The 13,567-nt window shown below is 39.1% G+C and overlaps 2 long non-coding RNA genes across 3 annotated transcripts; both read right to left on the bottom strand.

Moving 5' to 3' along the window:
* Positions 1–485: 485 nt before the first annotated feature.
* LOC146716425 (uncharacterized) lies at positions 486–1,855 on the bottom strand. The gene is made up of 2 exons (XR_014918992.1): positions 818–1,855; positions 486–737 (listed from the first exon to the last, which is right to left on the bottom strand). It is a non-coding gene; the product is annotated as an uncharacterized LOC146716425 (long non-coding RNA).
* Positions 1,856–10,788: 8,933 nt separating this feature from the next.
* LOC146716424 (uncharacterized) lies at positions 10,789–13,363 on the bottom strand. 2 transcript variants are annotated; one of them, XR_014918991.1, is made up of 4 exons: positions 12,085–13,363; positions 11,768–12,000; positions 11,257–11,440; positions 10,789–11,095 (listed from the first exon to the last, which is right to left on the bottom strand). It is a non-coding gene; the product is annotated as an uncharacterized LOC146716424 (long non-coding RNA). The 2 variants fall into 2 exon arrangements; XR_014918990.1 differs by lacking the exons at positions 11,768–12,000; positions 12,085–13,363 and having other exon boundaries at positions 11,257–11,761.
* Positions 13,364–13,567: the final 204 nt, after the last annotated feature.

Raw genomic sequence — 13,567 nt, 5'->3', positions numbered from 1 at the left:
ACTCGTACCCAGTGTAACGGGAAGTGAGAGGGTTAGGTTTTGGCGCTTTGAATGTTCAGTTGTGTGATGCAGCGATTAACGTTTGAGTAAAATATTGGGCTCCCTCGTGTCTTCCCTACATTCCTCCACAATGTCCGTTTTTGCAAAAATGTACTTCTAGAAGTACTTTTATTGCACGATGTTCATTCACTCATGAGCTGCTGCAACATGAATCAAATGGCTGAACTGCCACCTTGGCGTGCAGTCAAGTTCTACAGTCTGCTAATGATCTAATAATAAGTATTAATATTCCTCACTCACCTTACTAAATGTTTGTGAACACAGCCAGAAACATTTGCATCACAAACACAGACTAGTGTTTATTAGCAGAAGCTTTTGGGTGGTTGCTCTCAAACCTGTGTACAAGTTGAAGCATTAATGGTCCCTTCACTGATTTCCAGGTATCCAATGTCAGGGCTAACAGATGGATTCAGACGCAGGCAGCGTTCTGGCAAGCAAAGGGTTGACAATTTATTAACACAGAAGGGAAACCACAGTGATGTGTATATACAGTGCATGGGGCAGGGCTTCAGGGCTCCAGGGGAAGGAATCCACACTCGCTCCCCACTCGGCCCAAACTCCGCCACTCCTCTTCTTACGCACACTCGCTTCTCCACAGCCACTCTCGCTCCAATTTCCACTTATGTTGACACACACAGGGATCACAGGTCAGGGTCCGCCACCAGTTCCGGGGAGATCTAAACACAAAGAGTCCAATTAGATCAATACGCCACACAACACTGAGAGAGTTTGTCTTAGGAGAGCTGAGAGCACGAACATGGGAGGTTCAACGTTCCAGTGCCGAATACTCCGTGCCGCAGCGTTAAATAGGCAAGGGGGACGCCGCCTGATCAGCAACAGGTGTAGAAATCACCACAGATACGTGGGCCAAGGGTGAGAGCCCACAATGAGCTCCACCCAGGGAAGCAGGAGAGAAAACAAAACAAACCTGTGGCCAACATGAGCGAGCCGGAGAGGCACAGGGACCATGACAGCCAATACCAAGTGCACAAGTTCACCCCAGATGGTTCCTCTTCTCTGTAACTTGGAGGATGTGGAGTAGGCTGTATTTTAATCACAGACATATCAATCAATCAATCAATCAATCAATCAATCAATCAATCAATCAATCAATCAATCAATCAATCAATCAATCAATCAATCAATAACCATGTCTAAAAACAACACAGGTTGACCAAAGTGCTGTACACAGTAAAAGAAAAAGTAAAAAGTAGAAACAAATACACACAATGAACAAAACAAAAAATAATCCCAAATTTCGTTTTTTTTCCTGAAGGGGTCAAACACTTTTATGCAAGAATGACAGCGAGGTGAAAAACCTTCACCCGCAAGAAAACTCGAGCTGTGACTCATAGTACGAACACACACCTCACAGTAACACACTTTGTTTAATGTGAACTTTTTGCCAAGCTAGCTAATCCTGACCAACACACCAGACACAGAAGATAAAGGAACGATGTTTTACTGTTAGAGACAGAAAGGTTAAAACATTTTGGCAGAGGGCTAAAAGGGGCTAAAATTACCCAAAAAGAAATTCCATTTGACCAAAAACACTTAATTTTTAAAACATTAAGTATATAGTTATGAATAATGAACAAATAATTAACAAACTGGGGTTTATAAATCGTGTAACACATCCTTATGGTAAGAAATTTTACCTTCATGCGTTACATGTGTTAGAAGTCAATGTATCTTTAACAATATACTCCTTATTTTATATCTCCTGATCCTTCACAGAGCTGCATGAACCTGTTGTTGATGTCAGAGAGTCAAACTCTGCTGAAGAGTGGGTTGTTTCCTGTTCAGCCACTGGTCGACCTGCTCCCACTGTAACACTCTCACAACAAGACCTCAGCTTCTCACAGTACAACACTGTCAGTGTGTCCAACACCAACGCTACATTCACTGTCACCACTACAGCTGTGCTCTCAGGTTCACGTAAACACAGCACACAGGTGGGATGTGCAGCACGAGTGCTCTCTGCTCCTCACAGAGAGGTGATGGAGACGATTCCTGAGGTCCAGCAGACGTCAGATTATCAGTGATGGTGAGAAACTGAGATGCAATAACAATGCATTGTGCTAGTATGCATTTTCTCTTTGATCAATAATTGATGTATTCATTTTGATCAGTGTCACATTTTTCCTGCTTTTTCAAGTTTCCTCCTGGATCATTGTATTAGCTGCAGTATTGGTGATGATGGTGTTTGTCAGTGTTGCTGCTCTACAGTAGGCTACTCTTTAAAGAAAAAGACCAGATAACTTTCATTTTTCATTTCTTGTCATTTTTTTCTACACCAAAATCTATCCAATAATATCTGCATAACATTTTCTACTTGTGATTTAGTTATTAATTCTTTGCTTCATGATTCAATCGGTCTTTGTCTAGTATTAAATTTTATGTTTCCCATTTAATCCCACTGGCTTTAAAGTGTTTCACCAGATTTTTACGAAGTATTTCCAGTCTTTTGTTGTCTCTGTCCCAAATGTTCTGAAATGTGTTGCATGTATTAAAAGAAGTTGGACCAAAAAATGTACTATGTACTTACAAACTTACATTTATGAAAGCTGAACAAACATTGATGTACTTGACTTTTGTAACAGTGAAAAGGCGATCTGTTTTTATTGATAAATATATATGTTTGCATTACTGTTATTTAGATTGCCATGTTAGAACGTAGCAAACAACATTGTTTGTTCCTCTATGGTTTCTTTATTTTTACAAATCTAAATGTTTTTGGTCAAAAGATTAATAATTTCATATTGAGGTCAGACGGTCAGCAGTTTTGATGTTTTTGCAGAGATTTTATTTTTTGCAAAATAGCACAAGTAAACATTAAAAGTAGTTCCTAAATCAAGGCATTTATTATTAAGGCGGCCATTATTATGGCCCTGTGTGGAAAAAGTGATTGCCCCCTAAACCTAATAACTGGTTGGGCCACCCTGAGTAGAAACATCTGCAATAAAGCGTTTGGGATAACTGGCAATGAGTCCTTTACGAGGTGCTGGAAGAATTTCTGCCCACTCATCTTTGCAAAATTGTTGTAATTCAGCCACACTGGAGGGTTTTTGAGTATGAACCACCTTTCCAAGGTCACAGCACCTCAATCAGATTCACGTATGAACTTTGGCTAAGCCATTCCAGAGTCTTTATTTTGTTTTACTTAAGCTGCTTAGAGGTGGACTTGTTGGTGTGCTTTGGATCAAGTGCACTTCAGCTTGTGGTCGTGAACAGATGGCCAGACATTCTCCTTCAGGATCCCAGAAACTGGATTCTGTTCATCTTGACGTTGCATCTCCAGACTGAGAGATCTCAATTACTTTGTTTCTTATTTGCTTCTGAATTTCCTTGGATTGCGCCATGATGTGTAGTTTTTGAGGATCTTTTGGTCTACTCTACTTTGTCAGACAGGTCCTGTTTAAGTGATTGATTCAGCACAGGTTTGGCAGTAATCGGGCCTGGCTATGACTATGGAAAAATTGTATATTTTCTATTGATAAATGCAAATATTTTATGTCTGTTATGTGCATTGCCGTGTGGAGAATATAAGGAAAACAATTGTGTGGTTTACATTGTTTCTTCCTCTTAGATTTCTTGATTTTTTTTTAAAAATTGCAATAACTTTATGTTAATTTCAGTGCACTTTCACATTTCTTTAAATTCAAACTACAGTCCTGTGAATAACTAGAAACACTTCTAGCAGCACAAATGTGAGCTAATTGTTTTCTGCTTGACTTTATCAGTCTCTCATATTGTTGTGGAGGAATGTTGGCCCACTCTTCATTACAACGTTGCTTCAGTTCTTTGAGCTTTGTGGGCATTTATTTAAGCACAGCTCTCTGAATGTCCCAGGTTGAGGTCTGGACTTTGCTTTTCAGCTATTCTGCTGTAGATTTGCTGCTGTGTTTGGGATCATTGTTCGACTGCAAGACCTAAACTTTACCTATTAAACAGTTAACTCTGTATTTTACACTTTATGTGAATATTGTTGCAGATTTCAATTATTAATGTTTTTATAACTTTGTTCTTTCTTATATTTAATATTATACAATATTTATACTTCATGTCTCTGTCTTCTTTTGAACACTCCAGCACAGCATCACTATAACTTTGTCCTCACTGACAATAAAGCTGTTTTATATATTTCATTGCAAATGTTTCAAGCAATTTGTAGCTGTATCTTAAGATATTTTGTTAATAATATAGTATTTTATATTGTTTTTTTCCCCATATTTGAGAAATATTTAACATGTAAAAGTCTGTTTATGTACAATTTGGTGATATTAGCCCTGATTATTGGAGGAACTTGTACATGAAGCAGATTTCTGAGACTTCAGATTTGAAGGTTGTTGTCATATAATCTAAATGATGGCAGATTAACGTTCCCTACCTCTGTCCTACAACCACAGGACTCCTTTGCATTCGACTGATAGAAATTTCAAGCTCAGTGTTAATGAAGATTTCAAAGGCCTTAGTGCAGGGGTAGGGCACGTCTAAAACCTGCAGGGACACCGGCCCTCGAGGCCTGGAGTTCCCTACCGCTGCCTTAGTGTGAAAGGAATGAAGCTGTAGCGCCTCCCAGTGGTTGAAAAGAGGTACACAAGAGGTTTTTGCAACCTGCTGTTTAATGAAGGTAATCAGCTGGGACAAAGGTACATTATGAGAATAATATCTCTGACAAACCTCTACCTCAATTAAAAGATGCATTTTGATTTACATGAATGCATTTCATCTTCTCTGCAAAGGCTACACAACCTTCTTTGCCATTTGAGTGTGTCCAGTCCAGCTGAAACCAGCTCATTACTGATGGCATGAAAACCATCTGTGAGGTAACATTTTTACTGTCATTCATTCCTGTTGAAAACTTGTCACGTGTTTGCTTAGGTTCTTCTCAATAATCCTCCCGTATCCTGTGTAAAAACTACCCGAGCTTAAAGTATACAGACTGCCGGGAGGGGCGAGACGGGAATTTTCATTGCATATATATATATATTAAAATACAGATAGCAGCAGCCACGAAAACATAGGCAAGAGAGAGCATAGCAGTGTCGTAGATGTAGCCAAATAAGACAGATAAATTAAGATGGAAAATCCCCAAAACAAAACCCAATCTTTAGTGTGGGAGCATTTCCATGTCATTCCCAAAGGTGTAATTATTTTCAGCGACTGCAAACTGAACACAAACTTTTCATAACTGAGTTTGTTTCTTCAGTTGTATTTTGGTAATGCTGTTGTACAGCAGGGAAGCAAACACAAGTGCTAACGCTAACAACATCCAATCAGGATTTATTGGTTAGATCAAAGCTAACATCTGCATTACATGTGAGCACTACACATGTTATTTAACATATATAACGTATAAGATTTTTACATCTTTCTCTTTCCCTCGAGAAGAACTGCTAAAACTGTAGAAATAACATTACAGAAAAGCAGGACATGCTCAAGCAAAACATTATAGAAAGTCTGTCACGGTTCTGGGTCAGTTTGACCCAGTATTTTGAGTTGTCATGTTTTTGCAGGTTTAGTTTAGTTCCATGTGTCATTTTCTGTCTCTCTCTCTATGTCGAGTCTGCGTCTTAGTGTGATGGTTTCTTGTTCCTGTTTTATTGTGAAGGTCTGCGTCTCATGTGAGTGTGTTCAGTTTGACCTCTGTCTCGTCTTGGTGATTATTCCCAGCTGTGTCCACCACCTGTGTGTAATTCCCCTGTGTTTCTCTGTGTATTTAAGTCGTGTCCTCTGTCATTGTAGTTGCTGGTGCGTCTGTGTATCCACCATGTCTCACCCGTGTGTTCTCCCTGCTGTCCATCTCCTCTGCTCGTTCTTGTCCAGGTTTGTGCTCTGTAGTTTAGTTGTTTCCAGTCTAGTTTAGTTCGTGCTCCATTTGCTGTTTGTCCATATTTATTTTTGTGTTCAATAAACCACCTTCACTTCTCCACTACTGCCTGCGATTGGATCCTCATTTATTATTTTCACACGGCTCTCCTCACCCGCCGTGACAGTACGGACCAGCCAGATATGGATCCAGCGGCAGTCACCCCACCTAGGGAGCTTCAGGAGGCCGTTATCGACTCTGCTTCTAAATTGATTTACCAGCTGTTAGAGCATGAGGGAGAAGTGTCTCTTTACACTGTGGAAGCCAGCCTACAACACCTTATTTCCAGTTACCCCTGGTTATTGGACTCACTGCATCCGCTCGTACAGAATTTTGTTCTTCACGAGCTTCACCTACACCCCCCCGCCGCTACCGCTCGCCTGCTCATGCAGTGATATCATCAGTGACAAGTCAGGTGATAGAGGCTAATGCAAAATGGTGTTTCAGTGAGGCAGAATTTATTATGACAATACATTTTTTTAAATACTCAGTATGAATTAAACAGGTTAAAGGTCAATGCTCTGTTGTAATATAAAGACAAAATGATTGACAGCAGCCCACTAATATCAGTAAAACGCAAATTAGCCACATGGTGCAATGTAAGGAGCTCTGTGATTGGTTAGGAAAGGACAGACTGGCCACCTCGATTTTTCTTCACTGCACATTGATCCATAGCTTTGCTCTGTAAAGGCTAACAAAGTGCTTTTGCTTTACAAAGACATTCAGCGTCGGTATTCACTCTTTTAAAATGCCACTGAACACTGGAGTGAAATGGAGCCCTGATCCTCAGAGTTTTATTGTTGCTAACATTTCTTATAGATAGCACAGATAGTGCCCCACTGCAGTAATCACTCATGTCTAGATATTCCTGTTAAAAAGGAGTTTTTCCTCCCCACTGTAACATGGCAAACATAGCAAACGGATAATCCAGCTGAAGCTTCAGACAGCCGTCAGACAGTGAAACACTGCCATCTGCTGGACGCGAGTAACACAGACGCTGAAGGAAAAGCACTCAGAAGGAAAAGCACGCACACTTGGAAGACTTGACCATTTGCACAAAATGAATGGCTGACACTGGACAGATGAGAGAATGTGGATGGTCACACCCTCGTGCATTAAAGAGGGCTTTCAGTTCATTGAAAACACAAAACCAAACACACAAAAGACACAATGAGACAGCTGATCAGTTTGCTTCACTAAATCATCGACACAAGCCGTGTTGTAGAGGGTACTGCAGCCGTGGCAGGTTATCATCTTAATGTGGCCCTGACACTCCATCGTATGCCACAAAGCTGTGAATAAATGAAAAGCAAAGAGGCATCATCACTAACATAATAACTGTAGAAGTTATCCCGCTGCATTACATTTATCAGGATATCGTAATAAATGTTCATCATATGTTGCTTTGACCCATCATTGTTGTCATTAATATCGCTACGTGACACTGGACACTTCCTGTCATTCATATGTCCTGACTTTGTGATCAGTGTAGCAGCTTGAAAATAACTGCTTGGTTAACAGCAGGTGTACAGGCAGGTGCTCTGATCAAATAACATGTTTGGCTAAAGAAACAGAAAATAAAAACATGTAAATAGGAACACCCACATCTCTACTTCTTCTTCTATTTTCCATTTCACACTTACAAAAAAGTTCTCCTGCGTAGGTGTTGAGACAAATATATGTCAATTTAATACTTCAGACAGGCCCCAGAGCAGGTCTGAACAATTAGTCCACTTAAAATCAAAACTGCAATTTGAAACCATGCAATTAGCAATTTTGCAAAGAAAACTTGGCTAGGCTAAGCTAACTGTTAGACAAAGTAGAGGAGTTGGAAGAGTAAAGGATTCTGGTTAACTCCAGTTCAACTTAACATTAAATTAAACTGACAAATATCATGTTTATATTCATATCTTAGTCTTCTGATGAGCTCTATCTTATAAATCTATTAGACTCAGACGAGGTCGGCACAGGGACAGGCCTCGGGGGTCCAGGCCCACCCGGTGAAGTGCTTCTTCCCCAACATCTTCTGATGTACTTCATTTATACATTTTGGTAATGAAGTACTTAAACTACCACCTCACTGATTAGTTATTGCAGTGTGAGCTCAGTTCAATTAATCAGGTCACAGTAGTTTAGCACTTCTACAGCAATCATGCAACCAGCATGACTGAGGAGGACACTGGGTGGACGGGCTTTGCAGGTCAGACTTTGAAACTATCTTTTATTGTCATTACGCCAAAAGCAGTGAAATTATATGCTGTCCCATTCAGTGCAAATAAAGAATCTGTGTTTACTGACAGGACAAAGCACTGAACATGATTTCATCTGTTAACCTGGACAAATTCCAAAACAATTCCTTATTATTTCTTTTTCTTAAGTAAAACCAGTAAAAGCTTCTACTTCAAAAATATGGACTTAACACTGAGATCCTGATATTTTAGACCAGTTGAATTTAGATGATCTTTTTTAGTTCGTTCAGTTTGCTGGTTCTAACGACGACGGTCTTCATCAGTTTTAATGTCACTGTGACTCATATCTCTGCATGGCTGTTTTGTTCTGAGTGCACTGTGACAATGAAGTTAAGATCCGGTGATCAGCACAGCAGCCTGGGAGTGACTGCTTGGTTAACGACAAGGTTTACAAGACCTGATCAAATGTCACACTGGAAATATTTTGCAAGTGAAACAGCAAATGAAAAAATGTAAATATGTTAACTGGACCACCTACATTGTTTCGAGAGCAGGGGTGAACTAAAGAGTGCGACCCATCACTTCAGTTTCAGCATATAATTTCTATTTAACACTCAAAAAAATCTGTTGTACAAGTATTAAAAATATATTCACAAATGAAATTGACATGCCTGAGATGAAAACATTACTCATACAAGTTGTCAGGTAAAGTCTATAGCACTGTTACATCTAAATATGGACACTGAGCTGGGACGATGTCACAGATCTGAGCCTCTGCACCTTCACTATACGTTTGTGTATGTCAGGCCTGTCCTGTATCTCTCCACCACCTGATCCAACACACCACCAAATCCTGATCAGCTGATCATCTCTGCTCCTCTAATCACCTGAATATCCAAGTATCCGAAAGTGTCCATCGATCTGACAATACAATTGTAAAACCGATCATTGACCTGTGCCCTAATGTGTTCTGTGCACTTGTGAACACACTTCCTTATGGAGTACGTTTATTAAGGACACTCTTTCATTAGCACACAGGTTCAATAACACAACAAATAACCTCCAATAAACCTTTTAATAAACTGTCATTGGAGGCTGATGTGTTCTCTCTTGGCTTGTTTTCTTGTTGTGTGCCACACAGAAAATAAATGCATGGTGTCTTAACTCACTGATACGGGGATATCAATGAGCACAGAGTCCAGCCAACGATGGCACAAAGTCAAACCTCCTTCAAGGAAACTGGAGAGTCCAACACTGGCATTGAGGCTACCCCAACAATATCAATATGGTGTAACTTCCTGCTCTAACTCAGGCTCCTTCCCCACAAGAAAGATGATATTTTATGTACTCGAAGTCAGACCTGGAATCTGCGGGTCAGACTTCCTGGGCCCCCGACCCCTGACCTCTGAGATTTTCATGTCTTGTATTTTATAATATTTATCTTTTGTTCTCCTGCCAAAATTGTAAACACTGTCATCATGCCATATTGCACTGTTGTTCGATCAGCTTCATTAAATATACTTTTATATATACTTTTATCCTTTGTTTTGTTATACATCCATTTAAACCCTCATATGAAATTATTACAACCAACTGGTAGTAAAACAAAAATAAAAAGATTGTTCAACATTTTAACTGCAAATGGTCAAAACACTCACTTTATTTGCCAAAAATTATACTTAAAAAGGGGAAAAAGAAGTGTTAATAGTTTATTTGAAAGGTCAAAATATACCAACACATCTTTTTATTTTAAATCTATTTGTTTGTGCATTAATTTTTTTTCTAAAGCCAGATGTGGAAAAACAGGCTGCATCTACATGCAGGTTCTTGTGGTCAGTGGTCATCATATTTGCATTATCTTTCTGAGTCACAAGCAGGGAAGTGTTAAAGTTTCCTAGAAGTGGTGGGCCAGTGATGTAGGTGTGGATGCAAAGGATTATTTGAGGTGGTGCTGATCAGAAGTATAAAAATCAAAGTGTCCAGATCCAAACACACTTTGTTCCTCTGTGACAGAAGTGAACTAGAACTCACAGCAGCATCTGAACTGCAGAAGAGATCTCTGCTCATCTCCGTCTGCATTCCTCTTTTGGTAAGAACTTATTATGTATCATTTAAAATGATTTTCCTTTTAAAGCTGGGCAGCAGGCTCACGTTGAACATCTCCATAAACTGTCATAATTCTGCTGCTACACTAAACACTGCATTCGGTGAGCATACTAAACTTACGTAAGCTGTATATTTGCACGGTGAGAGACCTGTTTTTGCTGATTTGTGTTCAAATACAACAAGATCTTATTTAAACTGACTGTCAGATGTTGCCTATCCAGTTATGTAATGAACCCACTATATACATTAACCACAGACCCTTCACCACATCTTCATCACCTGCTGTTCCAGACAACCAACTTATACCTGAACCACTGCAGGTTAATCATCATCATTAGTAAAGGAAAAAAAGGTGAGTGTCTTATTATTTTTATTTTGCAGTGTGTCATTGTTACTACAGAGCACACTGAAACATATGACAGGAAAGAATAACTGAGTGCAGAAAGGCTTTTATATTAAATCGGATTTAAACTTTGTTCTTAATGAACCGGATCTATTATGACCTGGACTTTTATCTATAAAATGGGCTTGTGAAACCCAGAGGAAAACTCTCTCAATATATCTGTAGATATAAATATATATTTATCCAAATCACATCAAGTAAAAAAGGCAAAATGACAAAATTAAAAAAAAGAATAACAAAAAGTATAAATTAAAACACAAAATTTTAAGGCAAAAACAAATATCTTGATGTCTTAATACGATGAATATAAAATATAAAGTAATACAACAAGGTTAAATATCTAAACATTTAAACTACTTCAGCTTTTCAAAGCTTCTTTTTCCAGTTGAAAATGACATCATCACGCCTGAATCTGCTTCCAGGAGCCGTCCAGATCAGGCTTGTTCAGGATATTTAGAAATCGTCCTAACAGTTGAAAAATAAAAAATAAACAGAGAACAAAGTAATATATATGATTAGAAATAAATAAAAAAGAAAACTATAAATAAAACGACTTCTTTCATTTAAAGAAAAAGGTCTATCAGTCCTCTTGTCGTGTGTGTTTGCAGCTCACAAAGACGACTTACTGAGCTTCAGGATCCAAAAGGATGTATCTGCCAAATTCTTAATGTGGAAAAATGTCCATGTGTTTTCTTCTCCAGGAGACGATGAAGACACTGTTTGTCTGCACGATGCTCGTGCTGCTCTTTGCTTCCGGATTTTCCAAAGTGAACAATTTTCAACCAAGCGAGCACCGACCTGAAGAAACACCTTATGAAAAGTTTAGAAGACAGCATGTAGATGCTAAGATGACTGAAAAGCTGTGTAACACAGAAATATCAAATAGGAATATCTACAAACTTGACAACAGTTGTAAGGAAACCAACACATTCATCCTCAGCATTCCAGCAAAGGTCAAATCCATTTGTAGAGGTGATGGGAGGTACGATGAAAATAGCGGCATGACGTATAGTACCGCAACGTTTCGCATAATTAAATGTAAGCTAAAGCATCAGGGAGCCAGGAAACCCAGCTGCCAGTATGAAGGCAGGCTTCTCACCAACAGGATCATTGTGGTGAAATGTGAAGGGAAGTTACCTGTGCACTTCGATCGGGACCTTCTACCCTCTGAGCGCAACGATGGCGAGCAACTATGAGGAAAGAGTGGTGTGGAGGGGGGGCGTGGTCTGCGATGCTGCTGCAGGTCAGATGGATGTACCTGCGCTGCATTTGCTATCACGCCTCGCCAACTTAAAAGGCTTTGTGCTGTCTGAGTTGTTGGTGTTGTGGATGTGTTGGCTGGCAGTCCACAGACAGACTGATTTACACAACTGTGGAAAAAATAAAATTAATAAATAAAATAAATTGGAAAACATAGATGTTTCATTATTTCATATAGATTTCAAATAACATACCATTTGATGTCAACATGTTTTAGTTGCATTTGCAGTGCTCGTGCTGTTATATTCTTATGATTCTGTTCATTTTATGAGTGTATCCTTCAGCCTTGCTTCACATATTTACTGCTGCTTGATCAGCTTTAGTCCTGCTAGCATCAGCACAGGTAGAAACAGATCACACATCAGAGAATCGGCCGTGCATCTAAATGCAAATGGAAACTAAAAATGAAAACATAGATAACTGAGCTGAACTTCATAGATCTGAAAGTTGACCAATGCATACATAGTGCTAAAAATCAGGTATCGGGAAAACACATTATTTTATATTATGCTGAAGTCAATTGTTATCCTTTTTTAAAACTATATCATATAATAAAGTCTGTTTTGAAGTTTACTATGGTAAAAAAAATATTTTAAGGCTCTTCAGATATACTGTAACTTCATAGGTATGAACCATCAAAGCATTTTCATCATAAATATAAAACTTCATTAGGTAGATCTGTTCAAATACTCATTAATGCAAATATCTGATCAGCCAATCACATGGCAGCAACTCAATGCAGGTGTAAAAGGTGAGGTCTAAAAAGAACCTTTAAGAAAATATGAATCATCTTAATCAGTCTTTAATTATGAAGCAATGGCCTAACTCCCTCTGACAAACAGACCTGTGGCAAAATTTATAAACCACTTTTGACTTTTTCCAAGGTGAACATTGTCTGGCAGCAGGTGCCCTTCCCCTCCCAGATCACGGTTCATATCTGATTTTCAGCTCTAAAGTTTATTTTTCTCTTCATAACAACTGTGCAAAGGATGATTTCTGAGGATGATGACTCATTTAAAATGCTTGGATGCTGACAATTATGCAGAGTCAGGCATGGAAAGGCTGCTCTTTGTGACAGGTGGGTGCTGTCATACATGGGTGTAGCTGCCAGCTGTCCTCGAGGCTTCACCTCTGCTAAACGTGTGTCTCTGAACTTGACCTGGTCTCATAAACTCTCCTGTGATTTTTATTTTGCATCCTTGGTTATTCAAATGAATGATTAATATATTAATATGAATCTATACAGATTTGTCCACACTGGATATGACAGTAAGAGTTAGTAAAGCTCTGTTAACGTGTCCCTCTACAGCCTGTTGTTTCTTAGTTTCACCAGTGAAACTGAATTAAAAACAAAACATAGATGACATATTGTCGCCTAGGCAACCACCAAGCTCCCAGTGCCTACAGACATTCACTAAAACATGCTGGTCATTGGATCGTTTGAATAAATACCTTTAACTAAATATCAATGTTTTCGACATGTCTTAGTTTACATTATTACACAGTTATTATGAGATTACTCGGGCGTATGCTCGGGCTCTTCTAGAAGCCCAAAACAACGTGGCTGATGGAAGCAACCTGAGAAATGAAGAAGTGTCAGGAAACCCTGAAGGAACCTCTGAAAGGGAAAACCCTGAATCCCTCCCTATGTCAGAACCAAAGGACGACGTGAATATG

This window comes from Copadichromis virginalis, linkage group LG3 (assembly GCF_057382275.1).
Source record: "Copadichromis virginalis isolate Kocher_CV1m ecotype Utaka linkage group LG3, C_Virginalis_male_GT1.1, whole genome shotgun sequence".
NCBI lineage: Eukaryota > Metazoa > Chordata > Actinopteri > Cichliformes > Cichlidae > Copadichromis > Copadichromis virginalis.
This window is presented reverse-complemented; position numbering and strand designations above follow the sequence as displayed.